The sequence below is a fragment of the Balaenoptera borealis genome (assembly GCF_965194805.1).
Source record: "Balaenoptera borealis genome assembly, chromosome: 14".
Lineage (NCBI taxonomy): Eukaryota > Metazoa > Chordata > Mammalia > Artiodactyla > Balaenopteridae > Balaenoptera > Balaenoptera borealis.
This window is the reverse complement of record NC_138875.1, coordinates 89,711,804-89,738,360: the sequence shown is the minus strand read 5'-3', so window position 1 is coordinate 89,738,360 and position 26,557 is coordinate 89,711,804. Positions and strand designations below refer to the sequence as shown.

General features: G+C 42.6%; 1 long non-coding RNA gene across 2 annotated transcripts; it reads right to left on the bottom strand.

Moving 5' to 3' along the window:
* Positions 1-4,029: 4,029 nt before the first annotated feature.
* On the bottom strand, positions 4,030-20,462 carry LOC309610414. Of its 2 annotated transcripts, none has more exons than XR_014233920.1 (2): positions 17,275-20,462; positions 4,030-4,229 (listed from the first exon to the last, which is right to left on the bottom strand). It is a non-coding gene; the product is annotated as an uncharacterized lncRNA (long non-coding RNA). The 2 variants fall into 2 exon arrangements; XR_014233921.1 differs by having other exon boundaries at positions 17,624-20,462.
* Positions 20,463-26,557: the final 6,095 nt, after the last annotated feature.

The window sequence follows — 26,557 nt, the reverse complement described above, 5'->3', positions numbered from 1 at the left end:
CAACCTGGGCCTCGTCCAGTGGTGCCACTGCAGAAAAAGGCCCTGCACCCTCCACCCCATGCATGGGGAGGAGCAGCTTTTCACTCTCACCTCATAGCCAAGTCCTAGCTACATAACCTCCTTAAATAGCTCTCAAATCCAACCATGTGGTTGCCAGAGGGCAGAGCAAATGCAAAACACTCCAGGCAGAAGTGGGTTTGGAGCCCCCCAGAAGGCACTGGGGGTGAGCGGAGGGGGCAGGGGAGTGTGGGTGCTGCCCTCACTAGGGGAAGACAGAGCCGGCAGGGCCTTGTGGCTGAGTGGGGACTTGGGCTTCGATGCTGAGTGAAAGCAAGAACACAGAGGCCCACTGTATTGAGAAGAGAGTGAGTGAGGGTGGGGGGGAGGGGCAGGGAGGCAGGGAGGCCAGTCAGGAGGGGAGGCCATTGTTATTACCCAGGTGGGGATTGCGGGTGGCTTGGACCAGTATCCGCTGAGTTCACAAAACCTCTCATGCTAACTCCAGGCCGTAGTCAGCCATCCTCGCAGAAGTCTTTTTTTTTTAATTAATACATTTTTTTAAGTTAACTTTTTTTGGAGTATCCATTCACATCAGTGATATTCGTGATGTAGCATTTAACACACACCGGTTACGCAACTCTTGGACAGTATTTCTTTTTTTTAATTTCTTTTTTTTTTTTCGAAAATTTTTTTTTTTTTTTTTTGATGTGGACCATTTTTAAAGCCTCTGTTGAATTTGTTACAATACTGCTTCTGTTTTCTGTTTCGGTTTTTTGGCCGCGAGGGATCTTAGTTCCCCGACCAGGGATCGAACCCGCAACCCCTGCACTGGAAGGCAAGGTCTTAACCACTGGACCACCAGGGAAGTCCCTATTATTTTTTACTGAAGTAGAGTTGATTTACAATGTTGTGTTAATTAGTGCTGTACGGCAAAGTGATTCAGTGATACATGTATATACATTCTTTTTTGTATATTCTTTTCCATTATGGTTTATCATAGCATATTGAATAGGATACAGACCTTCCTCCAAAAAATAAGAAAAATATCAAATAAACAACCTAAACTACCACTTAAAAGAATGAGAAAAAGAACAAACAAAACCTAAAGTCGGCAGAAGGAAGGAAATAATAAAAATCAGAGAGCAAGTTAGATGGTATTTCTTGAATGTTTTCTCTGTGCCAGATGCTCTGGAAGTCACCAGACTGAACGGTGTCTCAGGCTGTGCTGGCACTGGGGTAGGCGCTGGCTCAGTCTAGCTGCTGATTCTCTTGGGAGCAATGACCTGGGAATTGTCCCCTGTCCTCTGTCCTCCTCCTTCACCCAGACACGCAGTTTACAGTGGACAGGGACACACAGAACTTGCTCTAAGTGACCCAGAAAAAAGGGACCAAAGTCTCAGTCTGTTGATGTCCCCTGCCTCTTATGATAGGAAGATCAGCGAATGAAAGGGGCGTGGAGTGGAAGTCCCTGTGAAGGGACTTCCACGTGGGTCTCTCCTAATAAATGATGGAAAAAGTAGGCACCATCTCTGCTTTAACAGAGACTATTGTCTAAGTGGGGAGTATAGACATCCATGAAATAATCACACACACATGTATAAACACACACATGCGTGCACACAAGCACACACATACCTGCATTGGCACACACACACATGCATATACATACACGCATGCACACACACATGCATGCATAGACATACACACATGGACACACAGACATGCACAAGTACACACACACACACACACACACACACACACACATACGTACTCACATGTAACCAGGCCCTGTGACAGGCGATATAAAGGGAAACTTTCCAGAGGAATAAGAATCAACGTGACAGAAGCCCAGCCAAGCCTGAGGAACCGGGCAGGGCTTCGCTGGGAAGTGTCGCCTGGGCTGTGAGACACACCGTCTGCGGCTGCCCCTTGTGACTCACAGTGACTCAGGAAATGAATTTCGTGGGTTGCAACCCGCACTTTTTATCAAGATAAATAAAGCAGAATAAAAAATATCATAATATCAGAGGGCATGTCAGAGTGATATATGTATAGGTCAAATGCTCTACAGTTATGACATCAAGTGCTTTTCTGACCAAAACCTGTGGTCAGAAATGTTTGAAAAACACTGATCTCGAGGATGAATAAGCATGGCCCCAGGGGGAGGGGGAGAAGCAGCGCAGGTCCCCCGGCCGAGGGCACCGCACGTGCGGGAGAGGACGGGCCACGGTCCACGGAGGAGCTGGAGGGAGGCAGGTGGGCAGGGCCCAGCGCAGGGGCGCCAGGATACAGTGGGAGCGCTGGGCAGGGTCGCACTGCTCGTCCCACGCGGGTGTGGAGGGGTGGTGCTGGGAGCAGCCGACAGAGCCACGCGGGGTGTGTGATTCAGGGAAGACGACGTGGACAGCGGAAGACCTGGGCAGCAGCGCAAAGGCGGCGGGCAGGAGGCAAAGCCTGGACAGACAGTCAGGGTCTCAGCGGAGGGACCTCAGAGCTGGTCGCTGAGCACACGGGGGCAGAAGTGAACAAGAGATGAGTGACAAGGTCATAGGATGGAGATGCCTGTGGCCCTGTCCTCAAAACCAAATTCCGCAGAATCCATGTAACCAGCTGAAATGTTTTCTTCATGCGTTTAGTAATTTCAGTGATTGGTTTACCCATGGTTAGATTGTTTACCCTACTCAAATACCCACCCCAGCGCCCAATTTTGGGGGTATGAATGTTAATTAAAAACGAATTAGACCCACAGACATAGAAAACAAACTTATGAGGACCTACTGTAGAGCACAGGGAACTCTACTCAATACTCTGTAATAGCCTATATGGGAAAAGAATCTAAAAAAGAGTGGATATATGTGTATGTATAACTGATTCACTTTGCTGGACAGGAGAAACTAACACAACATTGTAAATCAACGGTACTCCAATAAAAAAATAATTTTATATAAAAAAGGAAAACAAACTTATGGTTACCAAAGGGGAAAGGGAGGGAGGGATAAATTAGGAGTTTGGGATCAACATACACACACTACTATCTATAAAATAGATAAATAACAAAGACCTACTGTATAGCACAGGGAACTCTACTCAATATTGTGTAATAACCTATAAGGGAAAAGAATCTGAAAAAGAATACATGTATAACTGATTCACTTTGCTGTACACCTGAAACTAACACAACGTTGTAAATCAACTATACTTCAGTTTTAAAAAATAATAAAGTACCTCTACAAAGAAAAAAACAAATTAATCTAAAAGTTAGATTTTTAAAGACTCACTCTTGGTTTTTCCTTTTCAAGCATATCTCAAATTCAGTCATGAAATAGTCACACAACTGCCCTCAGTGGTGGTAAAATAACAATTTCAATGATTACAGCAACCTTTATTAAGGACTTGGCCTGTATTTCATTGATTCTAAGACACATTTGTCATCCATGAAATCTACACTTGCTCTGTTCTCAAGGGTGTCTTGGAATTGAGGGGAGGGGAGAGGGGGCAGATGGCAGTTGTGACATAGTTGTCATGATTCCTGCCTGGGCTCAAACTTGGTTGCAGCTGTTCATCATTTTAGTACTTCATTGACTAACGCACGTTGCCAGCACTCTCCCTGTGCTGAGTTTAGTGGTGGTAGAAATGTTACCAGCAAAGCTACACTACGATTTGGTTTTGGAAAGTGAGACTAGATATGATATCGCAAATATTTGTCTTAGAGGAAGGGCTCCAGTTCCACATTTTTCTTCCCAAGCAACATCCAAGTGCTTTCAGGGATCCAAGTAAAGAAGACACCCACACAGAGATGAAGCGGAGATAAGAGCAAAAGGATTGGCTACCACATGCCAAGCAGTGCAGCTCACGGCAAAAGGGACTGCAAATCTGTCTGAAGAGATGACAGGAGTTTCACAGCCAAGAGAAGATGATACAACCATTTCATGTGTCACACGAGATTATCATTAAGACTTTGTGCCTTACTTTATCTGGCAGTACTTTTCTTTCTTAGTTGCTAACAAACCAGTTTCAAACTTTACTAAGTTAAAATATCAACAATCATTTATTTGGTCAGATAGCAAGAAGTCAAGAGAGAGGAAAGCTAAGTTGATGCTTCAACTCCATGATTATACTTGTTCCTGAGCCTTTGTTCATCTTCCTGCTCCTTCATCCTTAGAGAGTGACTTTCATCTCCATGGTTACCTCATGGTTGCAAGATGGCTGCCACTGGTCTGGACTTGCATCTGTACCAGGCAGGAGGGAAAAAGAAGATCCCAGATGAGAGGTAAATTAGAAACTGAGCGCTTATGGCAGTATCAGTCTCTATGACTTTTTGACATTAAAGAAAAATAATAACCCACACCTAGTGTTTAGCATCTTCAGGAGGGGCATAAAATGTAGGTGACTAGTATAATAATTGCTTAATGACAGGTTCTAAGAAACTCTTTAGAGTATCAGACAAGAGCGGGACTCAGTTAATTTACTTGGGGAATATAGAAGGAAATATGACTCTTTGCATTTCTAGCTGGCAAACGTAACCCATCTTATAAGGAAAATAGAGAAGTAACCCCTGGTCATGCCACACGAGCTGTTCCTTGAATGTACCAGGGGTACTCCCCTCTCTGGGTCTTACACTGTCTGAAATATTTTATCCCCAGGCATTAACATGGCCCATTCTCTCATTTCATCTAGATCTCTGCCCATGCTGGTTACGGAGCCATCCTCAATCAGCTGCAAACACTCCTTCCACGTTCTGCCCAGTGATGCCAGGGCTGGGACTCTGTCGAGCGTGTTTCTCCTTTGCCGGCTGGTTCAGCCAGTAAAGGGGAGGGGGTCAGCACTAGACAGAGGTGGCCAGGAGGAAGATGAGCCTTCCCCTCCCTGCTGGCTTGCTGTCATGGCCAGACTCCCCCAGCCATGGCACTTCATCCAGCTGGGGACCCTTCATCCCAACAGCAGCAGTCGGTTTACCCCAAATTCTTCAGTACTCCCAGAGGCAGCCCCACGTGTTCCAGCAGCAGAGTCCCTCCTGCAAGCTCCTGAGATACCTGCGCCAACTGGGCAGTGCCCCCTCTTCTGAGTTTCTGGGTGCTGATAACCCCAACCTTGCCCTCTTGGTCCCCAGTCCTAGAATGGCAGTGGCTTCTGCAGTTGCAACTGCTAGGTTACTCCATGTGCCTTTGAGTTTTGTCAGCCCCCAACACCTGCTATGTTACCCATTTCCTGTATCGAATCCCACCTGTGGAAGTGCCTGCTGCAGTTTCTGTGGCTTGACTGGACCTACACGGATATATCACTCGAGTGATGCTTCCATAGAGTGGCCTCCCTGACGGCCCAGTTAAAATAATGTCCTTCTGTCCTTCTCTTTCCCCTCGCAGCTTAATTTTTTCATAGCACGTATCTCGACTTTCCACTTGGGTTGGCCAAAAGGTTCACTCGGTTTTTTCCATAATATGGCTCTAATAGCACTTAGTTGTCTTTAACTTCATTGGAAACAATTTTTATTTATTTATTTATTTATTTTTGGCTGCGTTGGGTCTTCGTTGCTGCACGCAGGCTTTCCCTAGCTGCGGCCAAGTGGGGACTACTCTTTGTTGCGGAGCACGGGCTCTAGGCGCTCGGCTTCAGTAGTTGTGGCTCGCGGGCTCTAGAGCGCAGGCTCAGTAGTTGTGGCACACTGGCTTAGTTGCTCCGCAGCATGTGGGATCTTCCCAGACCAGGGATCGAACCCATGTCCCCTGCATTGGCAGGCAGATTCTTAACCACTGCGCCACCAGGGAAGTCCAATTCGAAACAATTTTTTTAGATTGTATGTGACAGCTGTCATGTCAGCGTGCATTTAATAAAAGACTTATCAAAATTGCTGAAATTTTGTGTAGCCATTTTAATATTGAAGATAGAAGAAAAAAAGCAACATTTTTGGCATATTATGCTTTGTTATTTCAAGAAAGGTAAAAACACAACCGAATTGCAAAAAAAGATTTGTGCAGTATATGGAGAAGGTGCTGTGACTGATTGAATGTGTCAAAAGTGGTTTGCGAAGTTTCAGGCTGGAGATTTCTCACTGGACGATGCTCCATGGTCGGGTAGACCAGTTGAAGTTGATAGCGATCAAATTGAGACATTAATTGAGAACAATCAACGTTATACCACGCGGGAGATAGCTGACATACTCAAAATATCCAAATCAAGCATCGAAAATCATTTGCATCAGCTTGGTTATGTTCATCGCTTTGATGTTTGGGTTCCACATAATTTAAGCGAAAAAAACCTTCTTGACCGTATTTCTGCATGTGATTATCTACTTAAATGTAATGAAAACATTCCATTTTAAAACAAATGGTGACGGGCAATGAAACATGGATACTGTACAATAATGTGGAACGGAAGAGATCGTGGGGCAAGTGAAACGAACCACCGCCAACCACACCAAAGGCTGGTCTTCATCCAAAGAAGGTCCTGTTGTGTATATGGTGGGATTGGAAGGGAGTCCTCTATTATGAGCTCCTTCCAGAAAACCAAACGATTAATTCCAACAAGTACTGCTTCCAATTAGACCAACTGAAAGCAGCACTCGACGGAAAGCGTCCGGAATTAATCAACAGAAAACGCATAATCTTCCATCAGGATAACACAAGACCGCATGTTTCTTTGATGACCAGGTAAAAACAGTTACAGCTTGGCTGGGAAGTTCTGATTCATCTGCTCTATTCACCAGCCATTGCACCTTCGGATTTCCATCTATGTAGGTCTTTATAAAATTCTCTTAATGGAAAAATTTTCAATTCACTGGAAGACTGTAAAAGGTACCTGGAACAGTTCTTTGCTCAAAAAGATAAAAAGTTTTGGGAAGATGGAGTTATGAAGTTGCCTGAAAAATGTCAGAAGGTAGTGGAACAAAAGGATGAATGTGTTTTTTAATACAGTTCTTGGTTAAAATGAAAAACGTGTCTTTTATTTTTACTTAAAAACCGAAGGCACTTTTTGGGCAACCCAAATACATATGTGCAAGCTTCCTGAGTAGGAACCTGCTTTGATTTGTTCGCTGCTACATCCCTAGCCCTTAGGGCAATACTTGGCACAACAAATGTATCTTGAATGGACAAATAATTTCCACCTATGAGAAAGATGCTACATGCTCAGGTGATCAGGAAGGAAAGAAATCCTCCAACAGCTACATTGTTCTGGAGACACTCCCTGGACAAAAGCTAGTCTGCATGTTGGGTTGACTCTCGTCCACGGCCACCAACTGTCCTGCCCAAGGTGTCAACAGACCAAGGTATAGAACTCCATCAATGTCATGCATGGCCCCCATGGTTAGGCTTCTGATTCATTATCAGAAAATATATATATAAATGTTCTTAGTCAGCTCAAGCTGCCATAACAAAATACAAGAGGCTGGGGGATGTAAACAATAGTTCTGGAAGCTGGAAGTCCAAGACCAAGGTGCCAGCATGGTCAGTTTCCGGTGAGAACTCTCTTCCTAGCTTGCAGATGGCCAGCTTCTTGCTGATTTTTCACATGGTGGAGAGAGAGAGTGAGCAAGTTCTCTGGTGTTTCTTCTTCTTCTAAGGGCATTAATCCCATCATGAGGGCCCCACCCTCATGACCTAATCCAACCCTAATTACTTCCCAAAGACCCCAACTCTAAATACCATCACGTTGGGAAGTAGGGCTTCAACATATGAATTTGGGGGGACATATTTCAATCTACAGCAGATTCTTTCTCTCTCCCTCTTTCTTCTTAGGGATTTCTGTTGAATGGCACATTCAGTATTCCTTCCCATTTTTTCTTTAGTTGTTGGATTGATTCTATTGGATGCTTGAACCTCTTTAAAAAAGAATGCATCTCAGATCAAATGACATTTCCCTGCAGATTCAATAGTTGTGAAGCCAGTGTGGAATCTGACAGCAATAGCTCAAATGAGGCAATACACCAGCTGTTCATACCCACATTGCTGATTATTCTGCCAAATAGGTTTATTTTGAAGTCCCTTAAAAGCATCAATACATCACAAGGACATACATTCTCCATTTCTCATGTATCATCTCTTCAGAAAACCAAATGCTTATTAATTGTTCACTTTGCCTTTCTTGATTAAAAAAAAAAAAAGGATTTTTCTTTTTAATCCTACAGGCAGAACATAAAAGCTATGTGTTCAGCATTGAAGTGGATTATTCAGCATCCTGTTTGAGCAGCCTCATTTTGAAATGATGGGCTTCTAATCATTTCAACTGTTCAGCTCAACAATTGTCTACCAGGCAGTGAGGAAACAAACAGGACAGGGATATAACCACTGCCCTCTGGGCACTGACAGTCAATACCACTCAAGTTCTTCACTCTAAGCACCAGAAGCCACTTGGGATAATTTAAGCAGAAAAGGGGTTTACTAAAAGGATATTGGCAAATCCACAGAGACAGAAAGGAGAATGGTGGTTGCCAGGGGCTGGAGGAGTGGAGAATGGAGAGTCATTGCTTAATAGGTATAGAGTTTTGCAAGATGAAAAGAGTTCTGGAGATGGATGGTGGTGATAGTTGCATGACAATGTGAATGTACTTAATGCCACTGAGTGGTTTAGATGGTATATGTTATTTGTATCTTACCCCAGTTTTTAAAAAAGGATATTGACAGCAACTAGAATTTCTAGGACAGCCAAAGCATGAGGCTTAGAGGTCCATGGGCAGGGGCACAGTGAAGTTTCCACTGCAGAGCTGAAGCCATCACTAGGCATGGATGCTGCAGTTTGTCCTGATGATATCATCACCAGTACTGCCTCTGGAGGCTGGATCCTACTGCTGCCCCGTCCCTATCTGTCAGTGTGGATTGCATGCGATCTCTCCTTCTCTGCAACACTAGCAGCAGATCCCAAATCTCTGGTGGATGTCCCTGATTGTCAGAGCCTGGGTCACCTGCCTGCAGGAGAGTCTGGGGACACGTGTATCTGCCATTGTTGGCATCCATGGTGGGGGGTGGGCTCTTGCTGCATCAAGTGGGGTATTCCTCAGACCTCAGCCAGGGGTTCTGATGATGCAGGGTAACTATGTGATAATCCGTGCTATTCACCCCATGCTTTCACGTTCCTTCTTCTGCATGTGGTAGGAGGTACTTCTTCACTCCTTAGAGATCGAGAGCAGCCATGTGACAGGCTTTCATCAATGAAGTGTGGAAGAGACATGTGAAACTTCCCGCAGAGAGCATTCAAATCAGGCTTGGTCCCCTGTGTTTTTCCTCTTTCTCTCTGCTTTAGAGACCCCTCTCCAACGCAGATGAGGGCTGCTCTACCAGGTTCTGGTATGGCTGTAGCCAACTCCCAATGGACTCGCAACAAGAATAAGACATAAACTCTTGTTCTTTTATGGCACTGAGAATTGGGGCCTATTTGTTACTGCAGCATAACCTAGACCATCCTGACTGATACAGGAGCCCAAGGGAATCACAAATGAATAGTGTAAGCTTCCAGTGGTACAGAAAACTGCTAAAAATAAGCTTTTCCTGGTAAAGAAATGTTAGTTGAGCAATGAGTCATTTCTACTTATTCCAAATGATTAATTCGGTGTCCAACATGAGTGTTAGCAGGAGCAGTAATAATAGCATTTTAATGACCCTCCTCCCCAATTTAGAATGCAGAAGATTTTGAAATTGTCAAACTGTTTTCAGTAAGAACTTGCTCCTAGTTCATGGAACGCAACTTGCCTGTCTGAACTGGGTGATAGTGTTGTCGGCTAGTCTGCTGGCAGTGACCTGGCTCTTACAGGTCAGGCCTTGTTTGCTCTTAGGGGAACCCTTTTACAAGCAGATTATTGGTTTTAGGATTCATCATTAGGGTCCTGGGAAGGTTTACAGCATTTCCTCATTTACCCTCGAATGTGGCATGTTTCCTATGCCCCCAGAGTCCTTATCTCAAGAGAGAAGGAGAAAAAGAAACAATGAGAGGATGGCAGGAGGGGTCCTTGACTGTCCGCTGGCTGTGGTCTGGCAGTGTGAGCTTGGAGGTGAAAGGGCAGCCTGCACCTGGACAGGAAACCTCTGTCTCACTTCCCATGGTCCTGCTTCCAGGGTTGAATAAACTGGACGAAGGCACATTCCCACGAAGCCAGGCATACCGCTGTAGTCAGTTCTCCAAAACTGGCTGAGGTGCAGACGTCAAAGCCATGGAGAAAACGCTGTGTGATTATTATAACAACGATCTAGATACATGTACTAGTCCAATTTCACAGATGAGAAAACTGAGGCATAGAAATACTGTATAGATAACTCAAGAACATGTGGGTTCACATTAGAGCAGAATTTGGACCCAGACTCTCTCTTTTAGGAATCTGCAGAAAATTGTGTGTGTGTGCACGTGTGTGTGTGTGTGTGTGTGTGTGTGTTACACAATACTTTTAGTTACCCAGACATGGTTGTCGCCCAGGCGTGTCTGTAACTCATCTACAACAACACTGCCATGAATATACTTTTGAATTCAAGGGACAAATTGATTGATGTTCAGACACATTGAGGTGAGAGATTCTAAAGTCTAATATGTCATTTTGTCATCCAATTTTTCTTTCCACTATATTCACATTACATGACATTTACATTCATATATGTCTGGGTGAATGTAACAGCTTGACAAAAACAGCACAGAACAATGTAATGTGAAGCTCATTAAAATAACGACCTGAAGACGCAGGGTTTTTTTTGTTGCTGTTGTGCTTTTGTTATGTTTTTTTTAATTGAAGTATAGTTGATTTACAATGTTGTGTATATATATATTTTTTCATATTCTTTTCCATTGTGGTTTATCACAGGATATTGAATATAGTTCCCTGTGCTATACGGTAGGACCTTGTTGTTTATCCATCCTAAATGTAATAGTTTGCATCTGCTAATCCCAAACTCCCACTCCATCCCTCCCCAAACCCCCTCCGCCTTGGCAACCACCAGTCTGTTCTCTATGTCTGTGAGTCTGTTTCTCTTTCATAGATAGGTTCGTTTGTGTCATATTTTAGATTCTACATATAAGTGATATCATATGATATTTGTCTTTCTCTGTCTTAGTATGACAATCTCTAGTTGCATCTATGTTGCTGCAAATAGCATTATTTCATTCTTTTTTATGGCTGAGTAGTATTCCATTGTATATATGTACCACATCTTCTTTATCCATTCATCTGTCGATGGACATTTCGGTTGTTTCCATGTCTTGGCCATTGTCAATAGTGCTGCTATGGACATAGGGGTGCATGTATCTTCTTGAATTATAGTTTTGTCCAGATATATGCCCAGGAGTGGGATTGCTGGGTCATATGGTAATTCTATGTTTTTTGTGCTTTTTGTTTTTTTGGTTTTTTTACAGATAACAATATATGTAAAGTGCTGGGCAGTGTGGTATAGTGGTTAAGACCATGTAGCCTGGAACTGGCCGCCTGGGTTCACACCCCAGCCTTACCACTCATCAGCCGTGTGTCCTCAGGCAAATAACTTACCCTCTCACTGCCTCAATTTCTTTATCCACTGAGTGGAAATGGTATCTACTGCAGAGGGCTGTTCTAAGAGTTAAATGAGTTAATCCAAACCCACAATTCTTTCTTTGCCTAAATCCAAATAGAAACCCTACGTTTGGCAACAAGGACTGAGGCTCTCTATAGCCTTATTGATATTACACAGTGTGAACACACACAATGCCACAGTAGAGATGTTACTGTTATTGCAATATGCTACCCCAGTTTCAAAACACATCTAAGGAGTTTGGATAAGGGTCAAGGTACCATCAATGTCAAGCACAACCACATAGTGAATGCCACAGAAATGCTAGCTAGAGTGGGCTAGTGCAAAAATACAGAAATATAGGGAGCATCAAACTAGGTAGATTTTTTTTTATAAAACGTAACGCATGCATGTCAGCGTTCACCTTCCTGGCAGTGTGCTTCCTACCTCAGCCAAACACCGTGCAAGAATCAAAGCTATTCCGTTTCAGTTTTCTCCAGGACAACGGAAAGGATAACAGGTGATGCTGGCTTTCACACTACTGCTAATCTGAGCGTTTGATTCTCTGACAGAGAATTTCCGGAAATGAAGTCCGAGCTCCCATGACTGACATACTGGGGTGGAGGCTTTGGACGCTGGGCGGAAATTCAAGGCACGGGGTCGAGCATAAGTCTCTGTTCCAATTATTCTAGGAAAATGGGCAGCCACGCTGGGTGGTGGTGTTTGGGAAACACTAGTGACCGAGTTACACCAAGTCCTGCAAGCTGACATCTTGCTGATGCAAAAAGTTTATCACTGGAAGAATATTATTTGGGCTTTTTTCAAAATAAAACTTTTAGACCATCTCATTGCCAAAAACGATGGCCTTACCTTGGTGGCTATAAACATCGGTAATTAGAAATCCTAAGTCTGAATATTTTAGGTTATTTTTTGGCTTGATAATGTTAGTAACATCACAAATCATCTTTATTGTTACCTTGGAATTCTTAAAGAATACAGCCAAAATTCAACCAGAAAATTATAGACACACACATACACATAGATAGCATATGTTATTGACCTATACTATATATAATAATAGATTATTTAATAATATAATAATACTCTATTATATATAGTATAGATTAATGTTACATACTATACCATGTAAAATCTATATTATATAGACTGTATAAACTGTACATATGATTTAAAATATTATAAATGAAAATAAGATTTAAATATACTTAAATTATGAAAAATTTAACTGATTAACAAAATGTAAGCGAGTAAAGACCAGTTAAATTGAAAACCTATCAGGCATCATCTCTACCCCTTTGTAAGACTCAGGACCCTGAGGATGAATCATGAACAAGAGGTATTTTTCATGCCAAAACCTAATTTAAATGCTTTCCATTACATTGAGACTTCGCTGGTGGTGCAGTGGTTAAGAATCTGCCAGCCAATGCAGGGGACACAGACAGGTTTGAGCCCTGGTCCAGGAAGATTCCACATGCCACGGAGCAACTAAGCCCATGTGCCGCAACTACTGAGCCCGAGTGCCACAACTACTGAAGCCTGCGCACCTAGAGCCTGTGCTCTGCAACGAGAGAAGCCACCACAAGGAGAAGCCTGCGCACCTCAACGAAGAGTAGCCCCCGCTCGCTGCAACTAGAGAAAAGCCCGCACGCAGCAACGAAGACCCAAAGCAGCCAAAAATAAATAAAATTTTAAAAATGCTTTCCATTACACTAGCCCTATAAACATTTCTTTTAAAATAGTCATATGCACATGCATAAAATCCAATTTAGCTAATTTCTCTTCCTGCACATCCTAAAATATTCACACCCAACCGCTATCTCCAGAGAAAGAGACAGAAAGGAGAAAAGATCAGGAGTGGGGGAAATCTTACTTTTTACCTTAAAAATGTTTGATTTGATTTCTTTTAATAGAGATGTGTGTACTGCTTTACACGCCACACACACCCATTGAAAAAGAAACAAACCTGTTTTATAATTTACCTTCTCTGTCACCTTCCAGAGGTGTGTGAGTTTAAGCAGATGCAACATCCTTTTATAATAAAGATGCTGTGCGCCGGCTTGGGATAAGGCGGAAGTAAGACGTGTCACATTTTAGAAGAGAATGCACGCAAGTAGGGCATTAGTAAAAATCTTTTGTACTGAGCATTTCAAAGTTGAGACCCCAGTGGGTGGGGCAAAAATAAATCAAGCCCTCCTACGGTGGGAATGTACTGGGATTCTCGTCTCTCAAATCTGACCCTATTTTTTTCTCTCTGAATTGTCAGCTGCTTCAGGGGTCGTCTGATAGATGCCTCCTTTTCTTACTTCTAAGAATTTTGAGCTGGGAATGTGTTTGAAAACACTTCAGAAAAAGAGTGGAAAACACAGTGTCTCCTTTGAAATGTATTCCTTTGTTAAATCCCCCTCCCAAGAGGACAGAGTCCCCCAACACCTGAGGGCAGCCAGATTCTTTTCACTCTCACCAATGACCTCACAGGCTCCCAGCGGCTACAGCAAAGGGGTCTCATCCCTACTCAGCTATTTATAACAAAGTTGTGCGAGGAAAGAAAACAGCAATTCATTTCATCCTTAATTGGGCATCTTTAGGAAGGAGACGCTGGGCATTTTTTTCTAGACAACTGAATTTCAAAGAATTATATATATTGCCCCCAAGTAGATAGAAAATGTCTTTTCTTGAGAAAGCATCTCCACATGAAAAAAAATGTATTTCCAGAAATGTATCTGGATATTTTGTTTTAGATTACGTCCCTAAATAACCTCATTGCTAATGATTTTAACAATGGTTTAAAAACAATAATGGAGCCTTAAAATGATATTTGCTCCATTATATAAGCTCTCAGGCTGTTTTAGCTTGGCAGAAACAGAAAGACAAGGGGCCTGATTTTTTTCCCCCAAGATTTCGTTATGAAATGTTTCAAACAGGTAGAATAATGGGAAGAATTGTAGAGCGGACACCCAGTGCCTACATCCTAGATGCTACAATTAACATTAAGGCTCGATGTGCAAAATCCACAATCTCCCTGTCTTTCCATGTCTCTATTTATCCATCGATCCATCTCTATTTTTTGATGCCAAGAACCTAATCTGAGCTGTCAGCTGCTCTCTGCCAGGGAGAGGATTTGAGGACATATCTCCTTCGAGCCTGTTTGGGGCAAGACATCCCAGTGGCTGGAAGAGTGCGTTGCATTTCCCCAGCAGAAGTCCAGCCGCCCTCATGGGTTGGATAGTGTTCCCTGTCTTGACACTTGCCTTTTCATCGTAAGGTTCCTCCACCAAGCTCTGCACCCAGCTAACAACCGTATGGCATAGCTCTTTTCATCCAGCCAGAAATAAACCAGGCATCCCCTGGGTCAGACTGGGAAATACCTTGAGGAGCTCTAAGCTCAGTAAAAAGGAGGTCTTCTATGTACATATAACATACATCACGGGCACAAATCTCAAGGATTCAACTCAGTGAATTTTACATCTGTATGCTTTCATATAACCTCCACCCAGTTCCAGACAGCAAATACTTCCAGCACCCAGAAGACACCCTTGGGCCCCATCCCAGGCAGTAACCCCAACCCAACAAGGGGAATCACAAATCTGACTTCAAAAACCCTAGATTGCTTTTGCCTGTTCTCCAACTTCACATACGTGGATTCAAACATGATTTACTTCTGTGTCTGGCCTCAACATTGTTGAATGTACCCATGTTGTTGCGTGTAGCTCATTCTTTCAAATAAGGAAATATTAAAGCATAAAATCAGTATAAGGAAGACTAGCAGAATTCTGATTCTCCCCATGTTGTCTACTTGGGTGCATTTTTTCCTTTTTCAATGTCAATTTTTTTTCTTTAAAAAATTTTTGCTTTTGCTGATGCCCTAAGCATGTGTTTCATCTGCCTTCAGAGAGGGGGACTTACTCCCAAAGCTCACTGCTTTCCAGAACAATTAACCACAAATATTTATTGAACATCAGTCAGATAATGGGTGTATCTTTGACTTTCCTGGCTCTTCATCTTTGTTCATGCCAGTCTCAACTGGTGTCTATCTCCCCACCAGGGGACTTTTGGCAATGTCTGGAGACATTTCTAGTTATTTCTGGACTAGAGGGGACGTTCTACTAGCATCTAGTAGGTAGAGGTCAGGGATGCTGAGAACATCCTACCATACAAAGATAGCCCCCAAAGCAAAGCATCATGTGGTCCAAAATGTTAATAATGCATAAGTTGCGAAACCTGGGTTATACATTTTATCCATTTCAAATGCACATCTTTGAACATGATACCTGTCATGGTCTAGCTCAAGCTAGACTTCTGGTCCACCACTGAAAGCCTTCTCTGGAGGCCAGTCGGTGGCTCTTAGCCCTTCCAATGGCAGAGACAATACAACCCTCACCCTTAGCCCAGCTGGGATGCTCATTACAGTCACCTGTGGGTTGTGAAAGCTCTCTCTCCAGGTGGAAGACCAAGGCTCTGGTCCTTGCTACTCTGAGTGTGGTTGGAGGGGTAACATCACATCACTTTGTCAGAAATGCAGAATCTCACCCTCCCTGAAACACACGTCTCCTGAATCAGGATCCGCATTTTGCCAAGATCTCCAAGCGATTCATATGCACACCAAAGCATGCAGAACTCATCCCGAGATGATCCAGCCCCTGCCTCTCTCCAACCTCCTTGCCTCTTCTTTTCTTCTAGCTTGTTCCCAGCTTTACCTTCCTCACCTGGCTGGCTGACTTTCCTACCTTGCTGGCTCTACTTCCTCATCTGGCTGACCCCAGCTTCAGTGTTACCTTCCCGGAAGTGGTGGCAGTATCACCTACCACCCCCCAGCGCATTACACCGCTCTATTTCTTTCATCACTTGTATCCTTATCTGAAATTATTGTTTTATTTATTTACATGTTTACTGTCTATCCTCACTCTCCTTCCCAGTTAGTGTGTAGCTTGCATGACACCAGAAATGTTGCATGTCTTATTTATTGTTATATTCCCAGAACCAAGAATAACATTGTGCATTATTTTCCGAATAAATGCTCCTGAACCTCTTTTTGACATTGATCAAATAATATCCTGAATTAGGGCTTGTACTTTTTCTTTTTACAGACCTCCTCTCTCCAACTAGATTTGGAGTCTTTTTTCATTGAAGTATAGTTGATTTACAACGTTTTAGGTGTACAGCAAAGTGATTCAGTTATATATGCATTCTTTTTCAGATTCTTTTCCATTATAGGTGATTACAAGATATTGAATATAGTTCCCTGTGCTTTACAGTAGGTCCTTGTTGTTAGATTTGGAGTCTTCAGAAACCATCTCTCTCTTGATTTGCATTTCTCCTGAGTGCCTAGCCTAGAGGTTTCTTGTATATAGTAGGTGCACAATAAATAGCTATTTATGGTGAGCAAGGTTTTTTGACTCAGTTCATTTTCTAAATAGTGTATAAATTTAACATCCGACATCCTATGATGAAGCAAAGTAAGTGCTATGAGCGGAAGCCACACGTTACTACCAGTCGCGTTCAAATACTGGTCATCAGAGCTGCTCACCTAGCAGAACTAATAATTTTAGATTTCATTTCTATTTTTGACCCTTTCCACCAAGATAAGGATGGAAAGACCCTGACATTGTACGGGAGGAGGAAAACATCAAGTGCCATAGAATTTCTCTAAATGGGACCAACATCTCCTGCCTTACGTGGTTAAGGAGCCAGGAAACTTCCAAGTCAATGCTGTGGACGTGAATATTGCGACGCGATCCAGGGCTTCCAGGACGGAGGTGTTTGGGCTTGCTAAGTGGGTGGGCAAGAAGGACTCAATTACCTCTTATTTCCTCTTGTTTTATCTTCAGCCTCTCAACAGAGCACGCAGGAAAACATTCTGGCTGTTCAGGAATCCCTTGCTTTGGATGATAAGACAGTTATGAGACTGTTGGATGTATTATAATGTCATTAGCCTCACTTGACAGGGAGGAAACCCGAGAATTTCACTGTGCCTCTTGCAGAGAGTCATCAAACTGAAGCCGAGAAGTGGGTCAGCCACAGAACAGACACCTATAGGATGCCCCATCTCTTCTTTAATTGCCTGACTCATGTCCTGTCCTATTTCCCACCGGGCACTCCAACCTCTCCTTGAATCACTGCTTAGAGGAAGCAAGGAAAAGAATTGGTACCTGAAGTCCAGAGGAGGAATCTCAAGGTTTTGGATCCAACTCTCTGCTCCATCGCTGATTATGTCTGAGCCTTAAACCCCAGTTTAAAAGCAGAAAGCCATATGGCCAATAAACCCCTGTCTATTATGTGCTATTCAAAACAAAAATGCTGGGGGTGGGAGGCTGAGGTATTAAACAGTGACCCAGCGTCCTGTCCATTCAAGGAACCCCTCCGGAGGGAGGGAAAGGGTGAGAAACTTTGTAAAAAACGGTTTTGGGTGGACGAAGGGAGGAATAAAGAGGCTTATAAAGGGAAGCTGAACTTTGGCGGCTAAGCGCTGGCGTGAGAAGCGCTCCCCCCTGCCGGGGAGTTGATGAATAAGCCTGGGTCTGGCTGGGGGACCGAGCCAACAGCCATCAAGGCGGGACTCAGCCATTCTAAACGCAAATGAGGGGGCCCTTTCCACCCAGGCCTAAAGGGGAAGGTTTAGAAGAGGGAGTTCAAAGCTCTAAAATGGCTCGTTCGTGCTTTCTTTTTTTCCTGCCCCCCCTCCAGCCCTTTATTTTGTAAAAGGACCAGAAATATGGTTGGTTATTTTCTCAAGTTATTGCTACAAAGAATTTCAAAATTAAAAGATAAGCACACTGAGGAAGCTTAGTAATTTTCATAAAAGAGGACTTAAAACAGATGTGCCCTCTTTCACGGAAGCACGCTTGAAAAAATAGAAAAGCATTTTTAACATAGCAGGGGGAAATCACATGGCTTCGCGTCTGTCTCCAGAGTGTCACTGTGTGAATATCGGGCGGGTATGGAGAGATAGGAGTAATGTGCTAACTCCACTGCAAATGGCTGGGAAAAGCGCTTTCATCTTCCTAGCCCTGGGGTAGATTGACCCGTGTCTGTACACCAGACCTTTTGCTAACTAGATAATTTAATATTTTTTTGAAATTGTTGAATAATCTGCCATTCAGAAGGTGTTGATGTCATACAAACCGCAGTCCAATCTGGAAGGAAAGCCAAGATCTTGTCAACAGCTTAACCCTTTCCCTCCCCTTATCGTGAGATAGATGTTTCCGTGTTTGCTCTTGGGCTGTTGGCACACAAGTTTGCTTCTAAAGGATCTCAGACTGTTGAAATGTGAATCATTTGGTGTTCGCCCCGATTCCTTCATTCACCAGCACCACTGTAGTTTTGTGTCAATTCTTACCAAACCATAGTTTTTCTTCTCCTTGTCTCTTACATAGCTGCTCTCAGTAATGCTGAAGGGAAACGGGAGGATTCATCTGTGATTTCATAAGAGAAACCAAATGCAAGTAGACCGACGGTAGTGCTTCTAACCAGTCAAAGAGGAAAACATTTAAACATATTCAGAAATTACAAGCCCACCAAGTGATAGCGATTACTAGATCCTCTGCTGTCCTTTTGTAGGCAAAGAGTTGTATCCTGAACAACACAAACTGTTTCCCAAGTTAAGGAAACCATTGGTGTTTTTGTTGTCACTGTTGTTACTTGAAGTGTTTTCTTTCTATTTTCGACCAAAATAACTTAGTGTTATATCTTTCCCCTTGGAAAGCAAGCAAATGCCTAACTCAGCGCCATAGCTCAATAAATATCTACTGATCTTTGTTGATTGGATGCTTTTCGAATTAGTCCATTTCCTCTTTTAATTTAGGAATTGAGCTATCCAAATCAATTTCTACCATGCCTTAAAATGAGAGATTATAGAATCTCTTAGGTTCATGGAAACTTTCCCCAACTACCTATTCTATTGACCTTTTCACTCAGACTTCACCTAAAACCAATCTGAAGAAATGATAGTGACCACAGGAACTTAACCTGTCTTGGGATGGTTTCATTTTTGTTTTATGTGTGTTAATTTATTACTTGGGCGTATACATTTTTCTATCTTTTATTTTAACATTTAAGTAATTAACTTTAAATAGCTAATATGTGCACATTCAAATGGTACAAAGTATAAGGAAGTTTTCATTTCACCCCAGACCTGTAACTTTCCGCTTCCCCTGCCTTGAGGCTGCCCTCTTACCAGTTTCTTCTGGGCTTTTCCAGAGATCATCTCTGTCCACATACCTGTCTGTCTCTGCAGATGTGTCCTTTAAAAAAGTACTCCAATAGCATCATAGTATAAAGCTCGTCTTCACCCTAGTATTGCTCTCGATTTTTTTATTATGCATACTCTGAAATTTTAATTTCTGGAAATTGTCTCAAACATTTTAAAACATTACGTAGGTAGTAGAGGAATTAATGTTTGTAGCAAAAAATGTGAGCAAAATATACCCTGTAAAAACTCTAAGTCCTTCATCTCCCTCCCTCCTCCCACACCCACTTCCAAGTTTTCTTCCCAAGGGTAATGGCAGTTATCGCTCTGTTATCTGCCTCCATATTTGTTTCTATCTATTTGCCTAGATCTGTGTAAACACATCCATATAGAGGTGCTGTCTGGGACTTTTGTTTTCTCATGTAACAATCTGCCCTGCGGGTCTTTCCTTAGGGGCCCGGGTGGACCTAGCTCCATCTCGGAATCCTACTCAATGCCTCCCCCATACAACCCACATCCAACCATCAGAAAATTCTCTCAGTTTTGTCTTCAAAATATCTCTAGAGGGAATTCCCTGGTGGTCCAGTGGTTAAGACTCCACGCTTCCACTGCAGGGGGCGCGGGTTCCATCCCTGGTCGGGGAACTAAGATCCCACATGCTGTGCGGTATGGTCAAAAAAAAAATTTCTAGAATTTGACTACTTCTTCACTGCTCCCACTCTGGCCTGAGCACCAACGATCTTTCACCTAAACTGTTGCTATAGGCTGCTGGTCATGACAACCAGACGCCATGCTTTCCCCCGGACCCCTTGATCTGCTTTTGGATCTCTGGCAGCCATCTTGGGACCCCGATGAGAGTCAGTTTAAAAGGATAAACCAACATATAAAGGATGGCAGAGGGAGAGGTGGGAAAAATTGGGGTTCCAATAGATATCTGATACCATTTTTTCCTTCAAATGTCTTGTTAAGTCTTCTTGAATAGTCTTCTGTTACTTGTAGCTGAAGGCATCCTAATTGATACAAATTTTAAAAGTCATTATAAATTGTTGTATATTCCATATGCTAGAAAACTTGAATCTACACCCTCATAAGGAAATATGTGAAAGGAACTAAAAATCTGACCTAAAAATGTTTGACCTAAAAATCCCGCTCTGTGGAATATAACCCAGGAAACCACTCATCTTAAAATATTTTATCCAGCGTATTTATAGCCTGAGTATTTATAATGGTGATAAATTGGAAAAGAACTGGGGAAAGTTCAGGGAAATTATGGCTTATCAATATGATTGAATATGAACAACAAGGTCTTACTGTATAGCACAGGGAACTATATTCAATATCCTGTGATAAACCGTAATGGAAAGGAACATGAAAAAGAATATATATGTATAACTGAATCACTTTGCTGTACAGCAGTAATTAACACATTGTAAATAAACTATACTTCAAAAAAATATTTTAAAAAGATTGAATATGATATAAATATTCAAATTTTCTTGTAGAGCAGCTATATTATTATAGGAGAACACTGCATAAAAATAACATTCAGGAGTAAAAAGCAGGAAAAATTATGTCTATATTGCTATAAGTCTAACAAGATAGTACAAAAAGAGAACACACATAAAGTTGGTATTTATTAAAATAATATTTTCTACAAAATCTTCTGCATATAATTATATTTTAAAATTCTCATTAAAGTGAAAAATTCTTGATCATAACCCAATGACTGAAGTATTTTCCTTGTTTATTTTTGCATGCAATCTCTTTCTGTTAAATATTCACACTTTACAGTAGGAAGATATTAATAATAAGTCTACTTTGGCTGCTTCTACCAAGTAGTATGCGTGTGAGAGGTGGTGTGGCAGAGGGGTTCAAAGTGTGAACTCTGCAGTCACGTGGCCTGTGCTTAAACCCCCTCACTGCCACTGATTAGTGTGTGACCCTGGACAAGTCACTCTACCTCCCTGTAAAATGGAGGTGACGATAGAAATGAAGATGATGGTGATGGTGATGATGATGATGATGGTGGTGATGATGGTGATGATGGTGATGGTGGTGATGCTGATGGTGATGATGGTGATGGTGGTGATGCTGATGGTGAAGATGATGATGGTGGTGATGATGATGGTGATGATGATGATAATGATGATGATGGTGGAGATGGTGACGATCGCCGAGGTGGTGATGGTGATGGTGGAGATGGTGGCAGTGGTGATGCTGGTGGTGGTGATGGCGATCATGATGCCGATGGCAACCACCTCATAACGAAGCTCCAACCGTTAAAAGACTTTGCAAATATAAAAGCACTTGGAAAAATGCCTGGCACCGAGTAAGCTCTAGAAAAGCATTTATTTTATTACATGTGGGTAATGAATACCTCAGGTCTTTAACTATTAAACATTCTAATTCTGGAGGGCTATTACTTTCAGTGACAATGTTTACTGTCTAATATTTAAGGGCCAGATACAGAGTGGACTGAGCCATTATGTACAGTAGGCACAAGACCCCTGACTCCTTTAGGAGCCCACAGAAATATTTTAATTTCTTTTAAAATCAGAAGAAAAAAATGAATATAATCTGACCTGGATTACATTAGTCTTTGAAGCAATACAATCATAAATATTATCAGTTTTTTAATGGAAGAAAGAGGCCATGAAGGCAAAGTGCCTAGCACCCATGAGTCATAATGCAGCTCTGACCAAATGTAGGACACTGGGCTGGATATGTTGTAAACCATATATATTAGTCAGGTTTTTCCAGAGAAACAGAACTAATAGGAGGTATATATAAAATAAGAAATGGCTTATGTGGTTATGGAGCCTGAGAAGTCCCACAGTTAGCTGTCTGCAAGCTGGAGACCCAGGAGATCTGGTGGTATTATTCAGCCTGAGTCCAAAGACCTGGAAATAAGAGGAGCCTATGGTGTCTCTTCCAGTCTGAGAATGAAGACCTGAGAACCCGGTTGGGGGCGGGTGGAGGGATGCTGGTTTAAGTCCTAGAGTCCAAGGCCCAAGACCCAGGAACTCCAAAGTTCAAGGGCAGGAGAAGATGGACATCCCAGCTCAAGAAGTGAGAGCAAGAATTCATCTTTCCTTTGCTTTTTTGGGGGGGTTCTATTCAAGCCCCCAAAGAATTGGATGCTACCTGCCCATGTGGGTGAGGGATCTCTTTACTCAGTCTACCATTCAACTGCTAATGTCTTCCAAAATCACTTCTCAGACACATTCAGAAATAACGTTTTACCAGCTCTCTGGGCATCCTTTAGCCCAGTCAACTGGCTGGTAACATTAGCCATCACACCATAGAAGATATTTCAAAAGATCTTTTAAACTGTTTCCTCTTGACTGTATAGTATTAGGGACAAATTTGATTGTTGGGAGTACCTACTTAATCAACTTTGTATTACAAAAAGAAATCAAATAAAGAAGATGTTTTCCTGTCATCCTTAGAGATGGTAGAGAACTTTATAATGTAGCCAGGTATAGTAATTTTTATGTACTAAGCGGCTTATTGATACCTTCAATTTCATAGTTTATATTTCATGGAAAGCAGTACTTTTTAACATTTTTAAACCGATGGCCTCCTGGCTTGGAAATGATTTCATGCCCAAGTCCCATGTTACAGCCTCATCCACCTTCCAGTGGAGACGATGGAGGTGGGTCATAGACGAGGGGACTTAGCATGTGGGCCAGACAGCAACCTTTATAGTCAGGGTGGGGAGAGGGAATCAGAAAATAACACCAAGGATGTGATTCTCTCCCGTGCCTCAAATTCGCCAAGTTCAGAACCATTGCCCTGAATTCACTCTTGTTCAAATCGAGCCCTGCGTGGATTAAATGCACAGAAGGGTGAAAGGGACCAGGTATAGGTGTCCTGGCACTAACTGTACACGAAGTGAGCTTCTACCCAAATCCACATATGTGAGGCAGACATTAACCTCTTGACTTCTCTTTTAGGGAATGCATGTGCCCCGGGACCTTTGATTCTTACGGAAAAAAATGAGCATATTTCCAATTCCTTCTGCCATCTCTGCTGGGTGTGAGGTCACCAGGCTCCTGATGACCAGTACAGGGTCTGGTACACAGGAAGGGGCTCAAGAGAACTTGCCCAGATAAGTGAATGTGAACTTCCTACTGGGGAATAGCTTTCCTTTCTGACATCATAGGTTGTCTATGGTCCCGACCGACATCGCGACTGGAGTGGACTGCTTATATCTTTCGCTGTGAACAAAGCTGATCTTTATTTAGAGGACGGATGAGGACACTGCCTGCTGCTGAAATGTGGGTCCCTAAATGATGATGCGATTTCCTCGGATTTCCAAGGACCGATGTGCAAGTTGGTGTTGGTGCTTTGAACACGCCCCTGAAGTGACTCATGATCTCTTGGTGAACTTTGGCAAGCTGGGAGGCATAATAGTAACAGCCAGCCTGGTTCCTCTGTGCCTGGCATGTCCACCTCCCCCACTTAATCCACACAACGAGATATTATCACCCCCACTCTGCAAACAAGCAAACTGACGCACGGAAGAGTTAAGTAGTCTGGCCAGGAGGCTGGGGGGAATTGAACCCAGAGGTCTGGCACCATTGCCCCCACCCCTAACCACTGGACAGTACGGCCACTCTGCAGCAGAGACACGTGGCAGGGTTGTCTCTCCTGCTGAGAGTTGTATTGTAAATTTCGATAAGCCCAGTACAGCCTTTGGAACCAGCCAGATCTGACCTGAAATAAGGCTCTACCTGTCACTTTCCCTTCATGTGTCTTTGATGAAAAGAAAGAGGAGAGGAATAATACTATTATCTTGCCTTTTTGTTGTATGTTCTCGAGATAACATGCGTGGGATTCTGAGTACGGTGGCTGGCATTCTTCAGGAGTCAGTCAATATCTACGATTATTGGTGTCACAACTACACCCTGGGGCATTCACGGTTTCAACCACGGTTTTGAACTATCCCAGCAATGATCTGCTTTTACCTTCCTACCTGCCCCAAAGCTAAATTGTTTGATAAACGGTTTTGCTAAAAATACTGTCATAGCTGAGCAGTTTGACCAATTACAGGGCTCTGACCTACGTGTTTCCAAAGGAAAAAATTCTCAGAAAGAGTCTCCACTCATGTTTTTACCACCTTAGCTGTATGAATAATTCTGACCATTATGTTAGACCATTATTTTACTTTAAATATCTATCCCTTGTTCTCTGGTCCACCTAACATCATGACAGGAATATGAAGGTTTAACTACACCACAGTCACTAGAATTATGCAAATGTTAGCCACGCACTAATTAAGACTGATATGGTCCTAAATAGTACAAGATCTGTAAACAAAATTTCAAGATACATCACTTCAATAGCTGGGGTTACTTATTTTCTCTGTGTACGCATTTTACCAAACTTTGTAGTCTTCATATTATGTGAATGAGTAGAACATTAAAAATGAGAATGATTTCTGTAGCTTAGATTACTAGAATTTTATGGTCAGTGTCACATCAAGCTATGTTATGCAGAGGATTAAATGTCTTTTGATACTGTTTATCTGAATCTTTGATTGCCTTATAATAACTATTTCTAAAGAACAATAGACTTCCTAAATCAAGGTGAGCAAATATTATACCAAATATCAAAGGAGAAGAGAAATAAGAAAACCAGCATTCGGTTCTAGCTCTTAGTAGCTGTCTGACCTCTAGCAAGAAAATGAATATTTTTGAACCTCAGTTTTCTTATCTGTAAATAATCATAGTCTCTGGCTAATTTCCAAGACTCTGAAGATGAAATGAGATAGTATCAAACTCTCAACAGCTATGAAGCATCCTACTACAGGTAAAGTATTACCATAATTGATGCAGAAAAGTCTCTTAAGTTTGCTTGCCAAACCAATTCATTTTCTTGCTGGGCCCACTTACATCTGAGTGATACCTTGCTACCCTTTCTGACCCATGGAAGGTAGGCAAAGTAAAACCACCACTTCTTGGCGTGCCTCCTATAGCCCACAGGACGTCTTCAAACTGGCCCCTCCTCTGTTGCCAGCCAGTACAAAGATCCAGCATCGCACTCTGCCCTCTGAGAAGATGGGAACATTACTGGATGGGAGGAGCTGGTCCTGGGGACAACGGCCCAGGAGCACTGCCCAGCCAGGCCCAACCACATGGACTTCCACAAACAAGAAACGAGCATCTTTGTACATATACACAATGGAAGATTACTGAGCCATAAAAAAAGAACAAAATAATGCCATTTGCAGCAACATGGATGGTTGTCATACTAGAGATTGTCATACTAAGTCAGTCAGACAGAGAAGGACAAATATCGTATGATATCGCTTATATGTGGAATCTAAAAAGAGGGTACAAATGAATTATTTACAAAACAGAGAGTCACAGACGTAGAAAACAATCTATGGTTACCGGGGGGAAAGAGGAGGAGGGATAAATTGGGAGATTGGGATTGACATATACACACTACTACATATAAAATAGATAATTAATAAGGACCTAATGTATAACACAGAGAACTCTATTCAGTCCTCTGGAATGACCTATATGGGAAAAGAATTTCAAAAAGAGTGGATAGGGGCTTCCTTGGTGGTTGAGAATCTGCCTGCCAATGCAGGGGACACGGGTTCGAGCCCTGGTCTGGGAAGATCCCACATGCCGCGGAGCAACTAGGCCCGTGAGCCACAATTACTGAGCCTGTGCGTCTGGAGCCTGTGCTCCGCAACAAGAGAGGCCGCGGTAGTGAGAGGCCCGCGCACCGCGATGAAGAGTGGCCCCCGCTTGCCACAACTAGAGAAAGCCCTCGCACAGAAACGAAGACCCAACACAGCCATAAATAAAATAAATAAATAAATTTTAAAAGAGTGGATATATGTATATGTACAACTGATTCACTTTGCTGTACACCTGAA